Source organism: Oncorhynchus mykiss, chromosome 4 (assembly GCF_013265735.2).
Source record: "Oncorhynchus mykiss isolate Arlee chromosome 4, USDA_OmykA_1.1, whole genome shotgun sequence".
In the NCBI taxonomy this organism is placed as follows: domain Eukaryota; kingdom Metazoa; phylum Chordata; class Actinopteri; order Salmoniformes; family Salmonidae; genus Oncorhynchus; species Oncorhynchus mykiss.
Window position 1 is genome coordinate 46,771,846 of NC_048568.1, and position 12,844 is coordinate 46,784,689.

The window sequence follows — 12,844 nt, forward strand, 5'->3', positions numbered from 1 at the left end:
AAACCCTAACTCCAAACCCTAACCTCAAACCCTAACTCCAAACCCTAACCTCAAACCCTAACTTCAAACCCTAACCTTAAACCTCAAACCCTAACTCCAAACCCTAACCTCAAACCCTAACTTCAAACCCTAACCTCAAACCCTAACTCCAAACCCTAACCTCAAACCCTAACTTCAAACCCTAACCTCAAACCCTAACTTCAAACCCTAACCTTAAACCCTAACTTCAAACCCTAACCTCAAACCCTAACTTCAAACCCTAACCTCAAACCCTAACTTCAAACCCTAACTTCAAACCCTAACATCAAACCGTAACCTCAAACCCCAACTTCAAACCCTAACCTCAAACCCTAACTTCAAACCCTAACCTCAAACCCTAACTTCAAACCCTAACCTCAAACCCTAACTTCAAACCCTAACCTCAAACCCTAACTTCAAACCCTAACTTCTAACCCTAACCTCAAACCCTAACTTCAAATCCTAACCTCAAACCCTAACTTCAAACCCTAACCTCAAACCCTAACTTCAAACCCTAACCTCAAACCCTAACTTCAAACCCTAACCTCAAATCTCAAAACCTAACCTCAAATCCTAACCTCAAATCTCAAAACCTAATCTCAAATCCTAACCTCAAACCTCAAACCCTAACCTGACAGTTAATCAGACCTATCATCCATCAATCAATCAATCAATCAATCAATCAATCAGTCAGTCTGTCTGTCTGTCTGTCTGTCTGTCTGTCTGTCTGTCTGTCTGTTTGTGTCCACAGTGTTTGTGTCCGGTTCCAGTGTTGGCCGGCCCAGCGTCAGGTGTTTGTGAGCGTCTGACCCCATGCCACGTCCAGAGCTCCCCTGCAACTCTACTGTATTATACATGACCGTCATTAGAAACCTAACACACACACACACACACACACATACACACACACACACACACACACACACACACACACACACAGACATACTCCCGCCACTTCCTGAGGAAGGTGAGCCTGAGAAGGTTTAGAAGGTGACTACCTCACACCACCTCCTGTTTCACCTTAAAAGTGTGTATGTGTGTGTGTGTGTGTGTGTGTGTGTGTGTATGTGTGTGTGTGTGTGTGTGTGTGTGTGTGTGTGTGTGTGTGTGTGTGTGTGTGTGTGTGTGTGTGTGTGTGTGTGTGTGTGTGTGTGTGTGTGTGTGTGAGTGCAGACAAGTTCAAGCACGTTCTGATACTGACTCTGGCTAACTTAGCAAGCTAATCAGTTACATCCCCAAAAAACATTCCTGAATAATTTCCCAACTGTTGAAAATAGTTTATAGCAGGGAGCTATGATAGCCAAACTAGGGAGCTAAGATAGCCAAAGTAGGGAGCTATGATAGCCAAAGCAGGGAGATATGATTGCCAAAGCAGGGAGCTATGATAGCCAAAGCAGGGAGGTATGATAGCCAAAGCAGGGAGCTATGATAGCCAAAGAAGGGAGCCATGATAGCCAAAGAGGGGAGCTATGATAGCCAAAGAGGGGAGCTATGATAGCCAAAGCAGGGAGCTGTGATTGCCAAAGCAGGGAGATATGATAGCCACTCACATATGCACATATTATATATTATTGTCCAGTGTGTAGTTCTCTATATATTATTGCCCAGTGTGTAGTTCTCTATATATTATTGTCCAGTGTATAGTTCTCTATATATTATTGTTCAGTGTGTAGTTCTCTATATATTATTGTCCAGTGTGTAGTTCTCTATATATTATTGTCCAGTGTGTAGTTCTCTATATATTATTGCCCAGTGTGTAGTTCTCTATATATTATTGCCCAGTGTGTAGTTCTCTATATATTATTGTCCAGTGTGTAGTTCTCTATATATTATTGTCCAGTGTGTAGTTCTCTATATATTATTGCCCAGTGTGTAGTTCTCTATGTATTATTGTCCAGTGTGTAGTTCTCTATATATTATTGTCCAGTGTGTAGTTCTCTATATATTATTGTCCAGTGTGTAGTTCTCTATTTATTTTTGCCCAGTGTGTAGTTCTCTATATATTATTGTCCAGTGTGTAGTTCTCTATATGTTATTGTCCAGTGTGTGTATATGTGAGTCCAGTGTGTAGTTCTCTATATATTATTGTCCAGTGTGTAGTTCTCTATATGTTATTGTCCAGTGTGTGTATATGTGAGTCCAGTGTGTAGTTCTCTATATATTATTGTCCAGTGTGTAGTTCTCTATATGTTATTGTCCAGTGTGTGTATATGTGAGTCCAGTGTGTTGTTCTCTATATATTATTGTCCAGTGTGTAGTTCTCTATATTTATTATTGTCCAGTGTGTAGTTCTCTATATGTTATTGTCCAGTGTGTGTATATGTGAGTCCAGTGTGTAGTTCTCTATATATTATTGTCCAGTGTGTAGTTCTCTATATATTATTGTCCAGTGTGTAGTTCTCTATATATTATTGTCCAGTGTGTAGTTCTCTATATATTATTGTCCAGTGTGTAGTTCTCTATATTTTATTGCCCAGTGTGTAGTTCTCTATATATTATTGCCCAGTGTGTAGTTCTCTATATATTATTGTCCAGTGTGTAGTTCTCTATATTTTATTGCCCAGTGTGTAGTTCTCTATATATTATTGCCCAGTGTGTAGTTCTCTATATATTATTGTCCAGTGTGTAGTTCTCTATATATTATTGCCCAGTGTGTAGTTCTCTATATATTATTGTCCAGTGTGTAGTTCTCTATACATTATTGTCCAGTGTGTAGTTCTCTATATATTATTGTCCAGTGTGTAGTTCTCTATATATTATTGTCCAGTGTGTAGTTCTCTATATATTATTGTCCAGTGTGTAGTTCTCTATATATTATTGTCCAGTGTGTAGTTCTCTATATTTTATTGCCCAGTGTGTAGTTCTCTATATATTATTGCCCAGTGTGTAGTTCTCTATATATTATTGTCCAGTGTGTAGTTCTCTATATATTATTGCCCAGTGTGTAGTTCTCTATATATTATTGTCCAGTGTGTAGTTCTCTATATATTATTGTCCAGTGTGTAGTTCTCTATATATTATTGTCCAGTGTGTAGTTCTCTATATATTATTGTCCAGTGTGTAGTTCTCTATATATTATTGTCCAGTGTGTAGTTCTCTATATATTATTGTTCAGTGTGTAGTTCTCTATATGTTATTGTCCAGTGTGTAGTTCTATATATATTATTGTCCAGTGTGTAGTTCTATATATATTATTGTCCAGTGTGTAGTTCTCTATATGTTATTGTCCAGTGTGTGTATATGTGAGTCCAGTGTGTAGTTCTCTATATATTATTGTCCAGTGTGTAGTTCTCTATATATTATTGTCCAGTGTGTAGTTCTCTATATATTATTGTCCAGTGTGTAGTTCTCTATATGTTATTGTCCAGTGTGTAGTTCTCTATGTATTATTGTCCAGTGTGTAGTTCTCTATATATTATTGTCCAGTGTGTAGTTCTCTATATATTATTGTCCAGTGTGTAGTTCTCTATATGTTATTGTCCAGTGTGTAGTTCTCTATATATTATTGTCCAGTGTGTAGTTCTCTATATATTATTGCCCAGTGTGTAGTTCTCTATATGTTATTGTCCAGTGTGTGTATATGTGAGTCCAGTGTGTAGTTCTCTATATATTATTGTCCAGTGTGTAGTTCTCTATATATTATTGTCCAGTGTGTAGTTCTCTATATGTTATTGTCCAGTGTGTAGTTCTCTATATATTATTGTCCAGTGTGTAGTTCTCTATATATTATTGCCCAGTGTGTAGTTCTCTATATATTATTGTCCAGTGTGTAGTTCTCTATATATTATTGTCCAGTGTGTAGTTCTCTATATTTTATTGCCCAGTGTGTAGTTCTCTATATATTATTGTCCAGTGTGTAGTTCTCTATGTATTATTGTCCAGTGTGTAGTTCTCTATATATTATTGTCCAGTGTGTAGTTCTCTATATATTATTGTCCAGTGTGTAGTTCTCTATATATTATTGTCCAGTGTGTAGTTCTCTATATATTATTGTCCAGTGTGTAGTTCTCTATATATTATTGTCCAGTGTGTAGTTCTCTATATTTTATTGCCCAGTGTGTAGTTCTCTATATATTATTGTCCAGTGTGTAGTTCTCTATATATTATTGCCCAGTGTGTAGTTCTCTATATATTATTGTCCAGTGTGTAGTTCTCTATATATTATTGTCCAGTGTGTAGTTCTCTATATATTATTGTCCAGTGTGTAGTTCTCTATATGTTATTGTCCAGTGTGTAGTTCTCTATATATTATTGTCCAGTGTGTAGTTCTCTATATATTATTGCCCAGTGTGTAGTTCTCTATATATTATTGTCCAGTGTGTAGTTCTCTATATATTATTGTCCAGTGTGTAGTTCTCTATATTTTATTGCCCAGTGTGTAGTTCTCTATATATTATTGTCCAGTGTGTAGTTCTCTATGTATTATTGTCCAGTGTGTAGTTCTCTATATATTATTGTCCAGTGTGTAGTTCTCTATATATTATTGTCCAGTGTGTGTATATGTGAGTCCAGTGTGTAGTTCTCTATATATTATTGTCCAGTGTGTAGTTCTCTATATATTATTGTCCAGTGTGTAGTTCTCTATATATTATTGTCCAGTGTGTAGTTCTCTATATGTTATTGTCCAGTGTGTGTATATGTGAGCCCAGTGTGTAGTTCTCTATATATTATTGTCCAGTGTGTGTATATGTGAGTCCAGTGTGTAGTTCTCTATATATTATTGCCCAGTGTGTAGTTCTCTATATATTATTGTCCAGTGTGTAGTTCTCTATATATTATTGTCCAGTGTGTAGTTCTCTATATATTATTGTCCAGTGTGTAGTTCTCTATATATTATTGTCCAGTGTGTGTATATGTGAGTCCAGTGTGTAGTTCTCTATATATTATTGCCCAGTGTGTAGTTCTCTATATATTATTGTCCAGTGTGTAGTTCTCTATATATTATTGTCCAGTGTGTAGTTCTCTATATATTATTGTCCAGTGTGTAGTTCTCTATGTATTATTGTCCAGTGTGTAGTTCTCTATATATTATTGTCCAGTGTGTAGTTCTCTATATATTATTGTCCAGTGTGTAGTTCTCTATATATTATTGTCCAGTGTGTAGTTCTCTATATATTATTGTCCAGTGTGTAGTTCTCTATATATTATTGTCCAGTGTGTAGTTCTCTATGTATTATTGTCCAGTGTGTAGTTCTCTATATATTATTGTTCAGTGTGTAGTTCTCTATATATTATTGTCCAGTGTGTAGTTCTCTATATGTTATTGTCCAGTGTGTGTATATGTGAGTCCAGTGTGTAGTTCTCTATATATTATTGTCCAGTGTGTAGTTCTCTATATATTATTGTCCAGTGTGTAGTTCTCTATATATTATTGTCCAGTGTGTAGTTCTCTATATGTTATTGTCCAGTGTGTGTATATGTGAGTCCAGTGTGTAGTTCTCTATATATTATTGTCCAGTGTGTAGTTCTCTATATATTATTGTCCAGTGTGTAGTTCTCTATGTATTATTGTCCAGTGTGTAGTTCTCTATATATTATTGCCCAGTGTGTAGTTCTCTATATATTATTGTCCAGTGTGTAGTTCTCTATATATTATTGTCCAGTGTGTAGTTCTCTATATATTATTGTCCAGTGTGTAGTTCTCTATATATTATTGCCCAGTGTGTAGTTCTCTATATATTATTGTCCAGTGTGTAGTTCTCTATATATTATTGCCCAGTGTGTAGTTCTCTATATTTTATTGCCCAGTGTGTAGTTCTCACTCCATACAAGTCAGAACTTTCTCAGAGACTGGTAGAGACTGGTAGAGACTGGTAGAGACTGGTAGAGACTGGTAAGCCCTTTAATTCACAGCAACTAAATGACCTCATGACTGCTTTCTATGCGCACCAAAATTACCATCTATTTCTCCTATTTGCCTTGTGAAAACCAAAAGGACAATCTATGTAGGAGGCTATATACAGGGTATTACGGTACAGAGTCAATGTGGAGGCTATATACAGGGTATTATGGTACAGAGTCAATGTGGAGGCAATATACAGGGTGTTATGGTACAGAGTCAATGTGGAGGCTATATACAGGGTATTACGGTACAGAGTCAATGTGGAGGCTATATACACGGGGTACCGGTACAGAGTCAATGCGGAGGCTATATACAGGGTATTACGGTACAGAGTCAATGTGGAGGCTATATACAGGGTATTACGGTACAGAGTCAATGTGGAGGATATATACAGGGGGTACCGGTACAGAGTCAATGTGGAGGCTATATACAGGGGGTACCGGTACAGAGTCAATGCGGAGGCTATATACAGGGTATTACGGTACAGAGTCAATGTGGAGGCTATATACAGGGTGTTATGGTACAGAGTCAATGTGGAGGCTATATACAGGGTATTACGGTACAGAGTCAATGTGGAGGATATATACAGGGGGTACCGGTACAGAGTCAATGTGGAGGCTATATACAGGGGGTACCGGTACAGAGTCAATGCGGAGGCTATATACAGGGTATTACGGTACAGAGTCAATGTGGAGGCTATATACAGGGTGTTATGGTACAGAGTCAATGTGGAGGCTATATACAGGGTATTACGGTACAGAGTCAAAGTGGAGGCTATATACACGGGGTACCGGTACAGAGTCAATGCGGAGGCTATATACAGGGTATTACGGTACAGAGTCAATGTGGAGGCTATATACAGGGTATTACGGTACAGAGTCAATGTGGAGGATATATACAGGGGGTACCGGTACAGAGTCAATGTGGAGGCTATATACAGGGGGTACCGGTACAGAGTCAATGCGGAGGCTATATACAGGGTATTACGGTACAGAGTCAATGTGGAGGCTATATACAGGGTATTACGGTACAGAGTCAATGTGGAGGCTATATACAGGGTATTACGGTACAGAGTCAATGTGGAGGCTATATACAGGGGGTACCGGTACAGAGTCAATGTGGAGGCTATATACAGGGTTTTACGGTACAGAGTCAATGTGGAGGCTATATACAGGGTATTACGGTACAGAGTCAATGTGGAGGCTATATACAGGGGGTACCGGTACAGAGTCAATGTGGAGGCTATATACAGGGGGTACCTGTACAGAGTCAATGTGGAGGCTATATACAGGGGGTACCGGTACAGAGTCAATGTGGAGGCTATATACAGGGGGTACCGGTACAGAGTAAATGTGGAGGCTATATACAGGGGGTACCGGTACAGAGTAAATGTGGAGGCTATATACAGGGGGTACTGGTACAGAGTCAATTTAATTGGAGACTGAGCCGATATGTAAGTTGATGTTGGGGTACAGTATTTGGGTTTGGTCCTGTGTAGCAGCTGATCCATTTGATAAACATCATGTGTTTTTCTATGAGTGGCGTTGGGTTAAGTGCTGACTGACCGTGTTACAGTAAGGACATATGCACGGTGACATCCCTGAATGAGTCATTCATAATTAATTCAGTTTCCATACCTGCATTACTTTTACCTCCATTCCTTCATTCCACAACAACACTACATTACATCTACCTCTGATACCTCTGATTGTGTGTGTGTGTGTGTGTGTGTGTGTGTGTGTGTGTGTGTGTGTGTGTGTGTGTGTGTGTGTGTGTGTGTGTGTGTGTGTGTGTGTGTGTGTGTGAAGACATGTTTAACTATACTTGTGGGGAACAGAATAGTAAAAGAAACCAACATTTGACTAACTGGGGAAATGTTTTTAGTCCAAACAAGGTTATATGCTATTTGTAGAGGGTTTAGGGTTAAGTAGTGTTATATGCTACTTGTAGAGGGTTTAGGGTTAAATAGTGTTAATGCTACTTGTAGAGGGTTTAGGGTTAAATAGTGTTAATGCTACTTGTAGAGGGTTTAGGGTTAAATAGTGTTAATGCTACTTGTAGAGGGTTTAGGGTTAAGTAGTGTTATATGCTACTTGTAGAGGGTTTAGGGTTAAGTAGTGTTATATGCTACTTGTAGAGGGTTTAGGGTTAAGTAGTGTTATATGCTACTTGTAGAGGGTTTAGGGTTAAGTAGTGTTATATGCTACTTGTAGAGGGTTTAGGGTTAAGTAGTGTTAAATGCTACTTGTAGAGGGTTTAGGGTTAAGTAGTGTTAAATGCTACTTGTAGAGGGTTTAGGGTTAAGTTGTGTCAAAAAGAAGCAGCAAGAAGATTTTAGGGTTAAGTAGTGTTAAGTAGAAGCAGCTAGTGTATAGGGGGGTGATACACCTGAATGGGCTTAATTTGTCCACACACACACACACACACACACACACACACACACACACACACACACACACACACACACACACACACACACACACACACACAGGATCAATTACAACTATTGAATAATTTAAGAGCAACCAGATTCCCCTGAAGTCACTGATCTACCTGTCTACCACTACACCTCAACCCACTGTTACCTCTGGCTCTAGTCTACCACTACACTTCTAACCACTAGTCTACCACTACACCTCAACCCACTAGTCTACCACGACACCTCAACCCACTATTACCTCTGGGTCTAGTCTACCACTTCACTTCTACTCACTAGTCTACCACGGCACCGCAACCCTCTAGTCTACCACTACACTTCTAACCACTAGTCTACCACTACACTTCTAACCACTAGTCTACCACTACACCTCAACCCACTAGTCTACCACGACACCTCAACCCACTATTACCTTTGGCTCTAGTCTACCTCTATACCCGCTCCATAGCCACTGTTTCCTCTGGCTCTAGTCTACCTCTATAGCTCTATACTAGCTCTATACCCACTGTTACCTTTGGCTCTAGTCTACTTCTATACCAGCTCCATGCCCACTGTTACCTCGGGCTCTAGTCTACCTCTAAACCTCTATACCAGCACCATAGCCACTGTTTCCTCTGGCTCTAGTCTACCTCTATAGCTCTATACTAGCTCCATACTAACTGTTACCTCTGGCTCGTCTACCTCTATAGCTCTAAACTAGCTCCATACTAACTGTTACCTCTGGCTCTAGTCTACCTCTATAGCTCTAAACTAGCTCCATACTAACTGTTACCTCTGGCTCGTCTACCTCTATAGCTCTAAACTAGCTCCATACCCACTGTTACCTCTGGCTCGTCTACCTCTATAGCTCTAAACTAGCTCCATACCCACTGTTACCTCTGGCTCGTCTACCTCTATAGCTCTAAACTAGCTCCATACCCACTGTTACCTCTGGCTCGTCTACCTCTATAGCTCTATACTAGCTCCATACCCACTGTTACCTCTGGCTCGTCTACCTCTATAGCTCTAAACTAGCTCCATACCCACTGTTACCTCTGGCTCGTCTACCTCTATAGCTCTAAACTAGCTCCATACCCACTGTTACCTCTGGCTCGTCTACCTCTATAGCTCTAAACTAGCTCCATACCCACTGTTACCTCTGGCTCGTCTACCTCTATAGCTCTAAACTAGCTCCATACCCACTGTTACCTCTGGCTCGTCTACCTCTATAGCTCTATACTAGCTCCATACCCACTGTTACCTCTGGCTCGTCTACCTCTATAGCTCTAAACTAGCTCCATACCCACTGTTACCTCTGGCTCGTCTACCTCTATAGCTCTAAACTAGCACCATAGCCACTGTTACCTCTGGCTCGTCTACCTCTATAGCTCTAAACTAGCACCATACCCACTGTTACTAACCAGACACCCAGGTATTTGTAGTGTCCACATATTCTAAGTCAGAGCCGTCCAGAGTAGTGATGCTGGATGGGCGGGCAGGTGAAGGCAGTGATCAGCTGAATAGCATGCATTTAGTTTAACTTGCGTTTAAGAGCAGTTGGAGGCCACGGAAGGAGAGTTGTATGGCATTGAAAGCCGTTTGGAGGTTAGTTAACACAGTGTCCAAAGAGGGGCCAGAAGTATACAGAATGGTGTCGTCTGCGTAGAGGTGGATCAGAGAATCACCAGCAGCAAGAGCGACATCATTGATGTATACAGAGAAGAGAGTTGGCCTGAGGTTAAACCCTGTGGCACCCCCATAGAGATTGCCAGAGGTCCGGACAACAGGACCTCCGATTTGACACACTGAACTCTATCAGAGAAGTAGTTGGTAAACCAGGCGAGGCAATCATTTGAGAAACCAAGGCTGTCTAGTCTGAGACTAGACCTTGAGCGTGGCTGAGGTGCACCCATGACCAGCTCTGAAACCAGATTGCATAGCGGAGAAGGTATGGTGAGATTCGAAATGGTCGGTAATCTGTTTGTTAACTTGGCCTTCGAAGACGTTAGTGTTACGTTCCCCAGATTATGTGTTGTAGTTTGTGTATTTGCATGTGTTTATTTCCGGAAATGGCTTCCTGAAATCCGTCAATCAGCTGATTGGTCGACTCCAGGGCTAATTGGAGAGCTGACCCCGCCCCCTCGTCAAGACACAGCTGTCTCCAGTTACACATTCATTCTGAAGCTATATAAAAGCCAGTGTTCTGTTCAGGAGAGAGAGATTTTGGAGGTAGGGATTGCTGAGAGAGATTTTTGTTGGGAAGTCATTGCAGAGCGATTGTTTGTGATAGAGAGATTTGTTGGGAGGTCATTGCAGAGTTTTTGCTAGAGAGATTTGCTGGGAGGTCATTGCAGAGCGATTGTTTGTGATAGAGAGATTTGTAGGTAGGGATTGCTGAGAGAGATTTTTGCTGGGAGTTCGTTGTTGGTATGTTCTGTGAGTTTGTTGCTCAGGTAGAGCTTATTTGATGTACTTTGTTTCTTAGTTTGTTTGTGAAACTGTTTAATATTCTGTTTCATTTGTTCCCAGGGGGGAAGGGGAAGGCACCTTGGGAGTGCTTAGGCAAGAGGCCCACGGGCATACATAGACCCGTAGTACATTCACTGTCTAGGCACACTAGGTAAGACCTGGGCGGACCACCCCCTGTATTTTGGTTAGGGCACCAGGTGGTGCTAAATTAGGTAAGTAGTGGGTAGGCAGGTAAGATAGGAGAGGGGGGGGCTTTGAGATTTACTTTCTTTGCTTTGGTTCCGTCCAGCCCCTTTTCCCCATATTACCGTGTAAAGGAATAAAGTCCTTGTAAACGGCACCACATTCTGCCTGTTGTTGAACAGGCTAGTAATAGGGGTTGCGACAATTTCGGCAGATAATTTTAGAGAGGGTCCAGATTGTCTTGCCCAGCTGATTTGTAGGGGTCCAGATTTTGCAGCTTTTTCAGAACATCAGCTATCTGGATTTGGGTAAAGGAGAAATATTGGGGGCTTTGGCGGGTTGCTGTGGAGGGTGCCGGGCAGTTTAGTTAGCCTTTGGGGGACATCGCGATGGGGGTAGTTCTGTTTTTGCCTCTTTGTGCGGTGACGTTAATAGACCAGTCGTGGAGTTAGTAAGGTTCCAAGTAGCTCTAGGTAGCTAGCAGGTTAGCAGAATGGGCCTTCAGCGGGCATCGCACCTGAGGGGCCTGTTGGAGTCCTCGGGCAGATTATGTCAGTATTCCAGTTGTAGAGGATCGGTGGGGTTCCTTGCCCCGTACCGGCAGTAGAAGGGGTCCGGATATTGTAGCTGAGGAGTGAGCTGGGAGATGGGTCTTGCATAGGCTAGCCCCAGGCTAGTTGGTGCTAGCTCCGGGATAGAAACGTTAGCCAGGAGTAGTCAACCCGGGTTGCGGTTAGCTAGCTGTGATGATCCAGATGAAAAGGTTCAGAGTTTGTGGTAGGAATTTGAAGACATGGAGAGAAAAATAGATCCGGTATGCTATGGTTTGAAACACGTTGTACGAACTGGGGAGAGTTTTCCGAGCTAAAGGTTAGCTGATGATACCCACTGTTTCCTCTGGCTCTAGTCTACCTCTATACCTCTATACTAGCTCCATACCCACTGTTACCTCTGGCTCTAGTCTACCTCTATAGCTCCATACCCACTGTTACCTCTGGCTCTAGTCTATACACATTAGTAATGACAGAGAGATGGACTGATAGAGGTATGGAATAGTCAGATCACATGATTTTTATGGGAGTAAAAAATAGGAATACAGTTCAGTGAATACATTAAAAACACATGACAATAAAGAGACTGATAATAAGAGAGTTAACCCTGTTGAGACTGATAATAAGAGAGTTAACCCTGTAGAGACTGATAATAAGAGAGTTAACCCTGCTGAGACTGATAATGAGAGAGTTAACCCTGTAGAGACTGATAATAAGAGAGTTAACCCTGTAGAGACTGATAATAAGAGAGTTAACCCTGCTGAGACTGAAAATAAGAGAGTTAACCCTGTAGAGACTGATAATAAGAGAGTTAACCCTGTAGAGACTGATAATAAGAGAGTTAACCCTGTAGAGACTGATGATGAGAGAGTTAACCCTGCTGAGACTGATCATAAGAGTTAACCCTGCTGAGACTGATCATAAGAGAGTTAACCCTGTAGAGACTGATAATGAGAGTTAAACCTGTAGAGACTGATAATGAGAGAGTTAACCCTGTAGAGACTGATAATAAGAGAGTTAACCCTGTAGAGACTGATAATAAGAGAGTTAACCCTGTAGAGACTGATAATAAGAGAGTTAACCCTGTAGAGACTGATGATGAGAGAGTTAACCCTGCTGAGACTGATCATAAGAGTTAACCCTGCTGAGACTGATCATAAGAGAGTTAACCCTGTAGAGACTGATAATGAGAGAGTTAAACCTGTAGAGACTGATAATGAGAGAGTTAACCCTGTAGAGACTGATAATAAGAGAGTTAACCCTGTAGAGACTGATAATAAGAGAGTTAACCCTGTAGAGACTGATAATAAGAGAGTTAACCCTGTAGAGACTGATAATAAGAGAGTTAACCCTGCTGAGACTGAT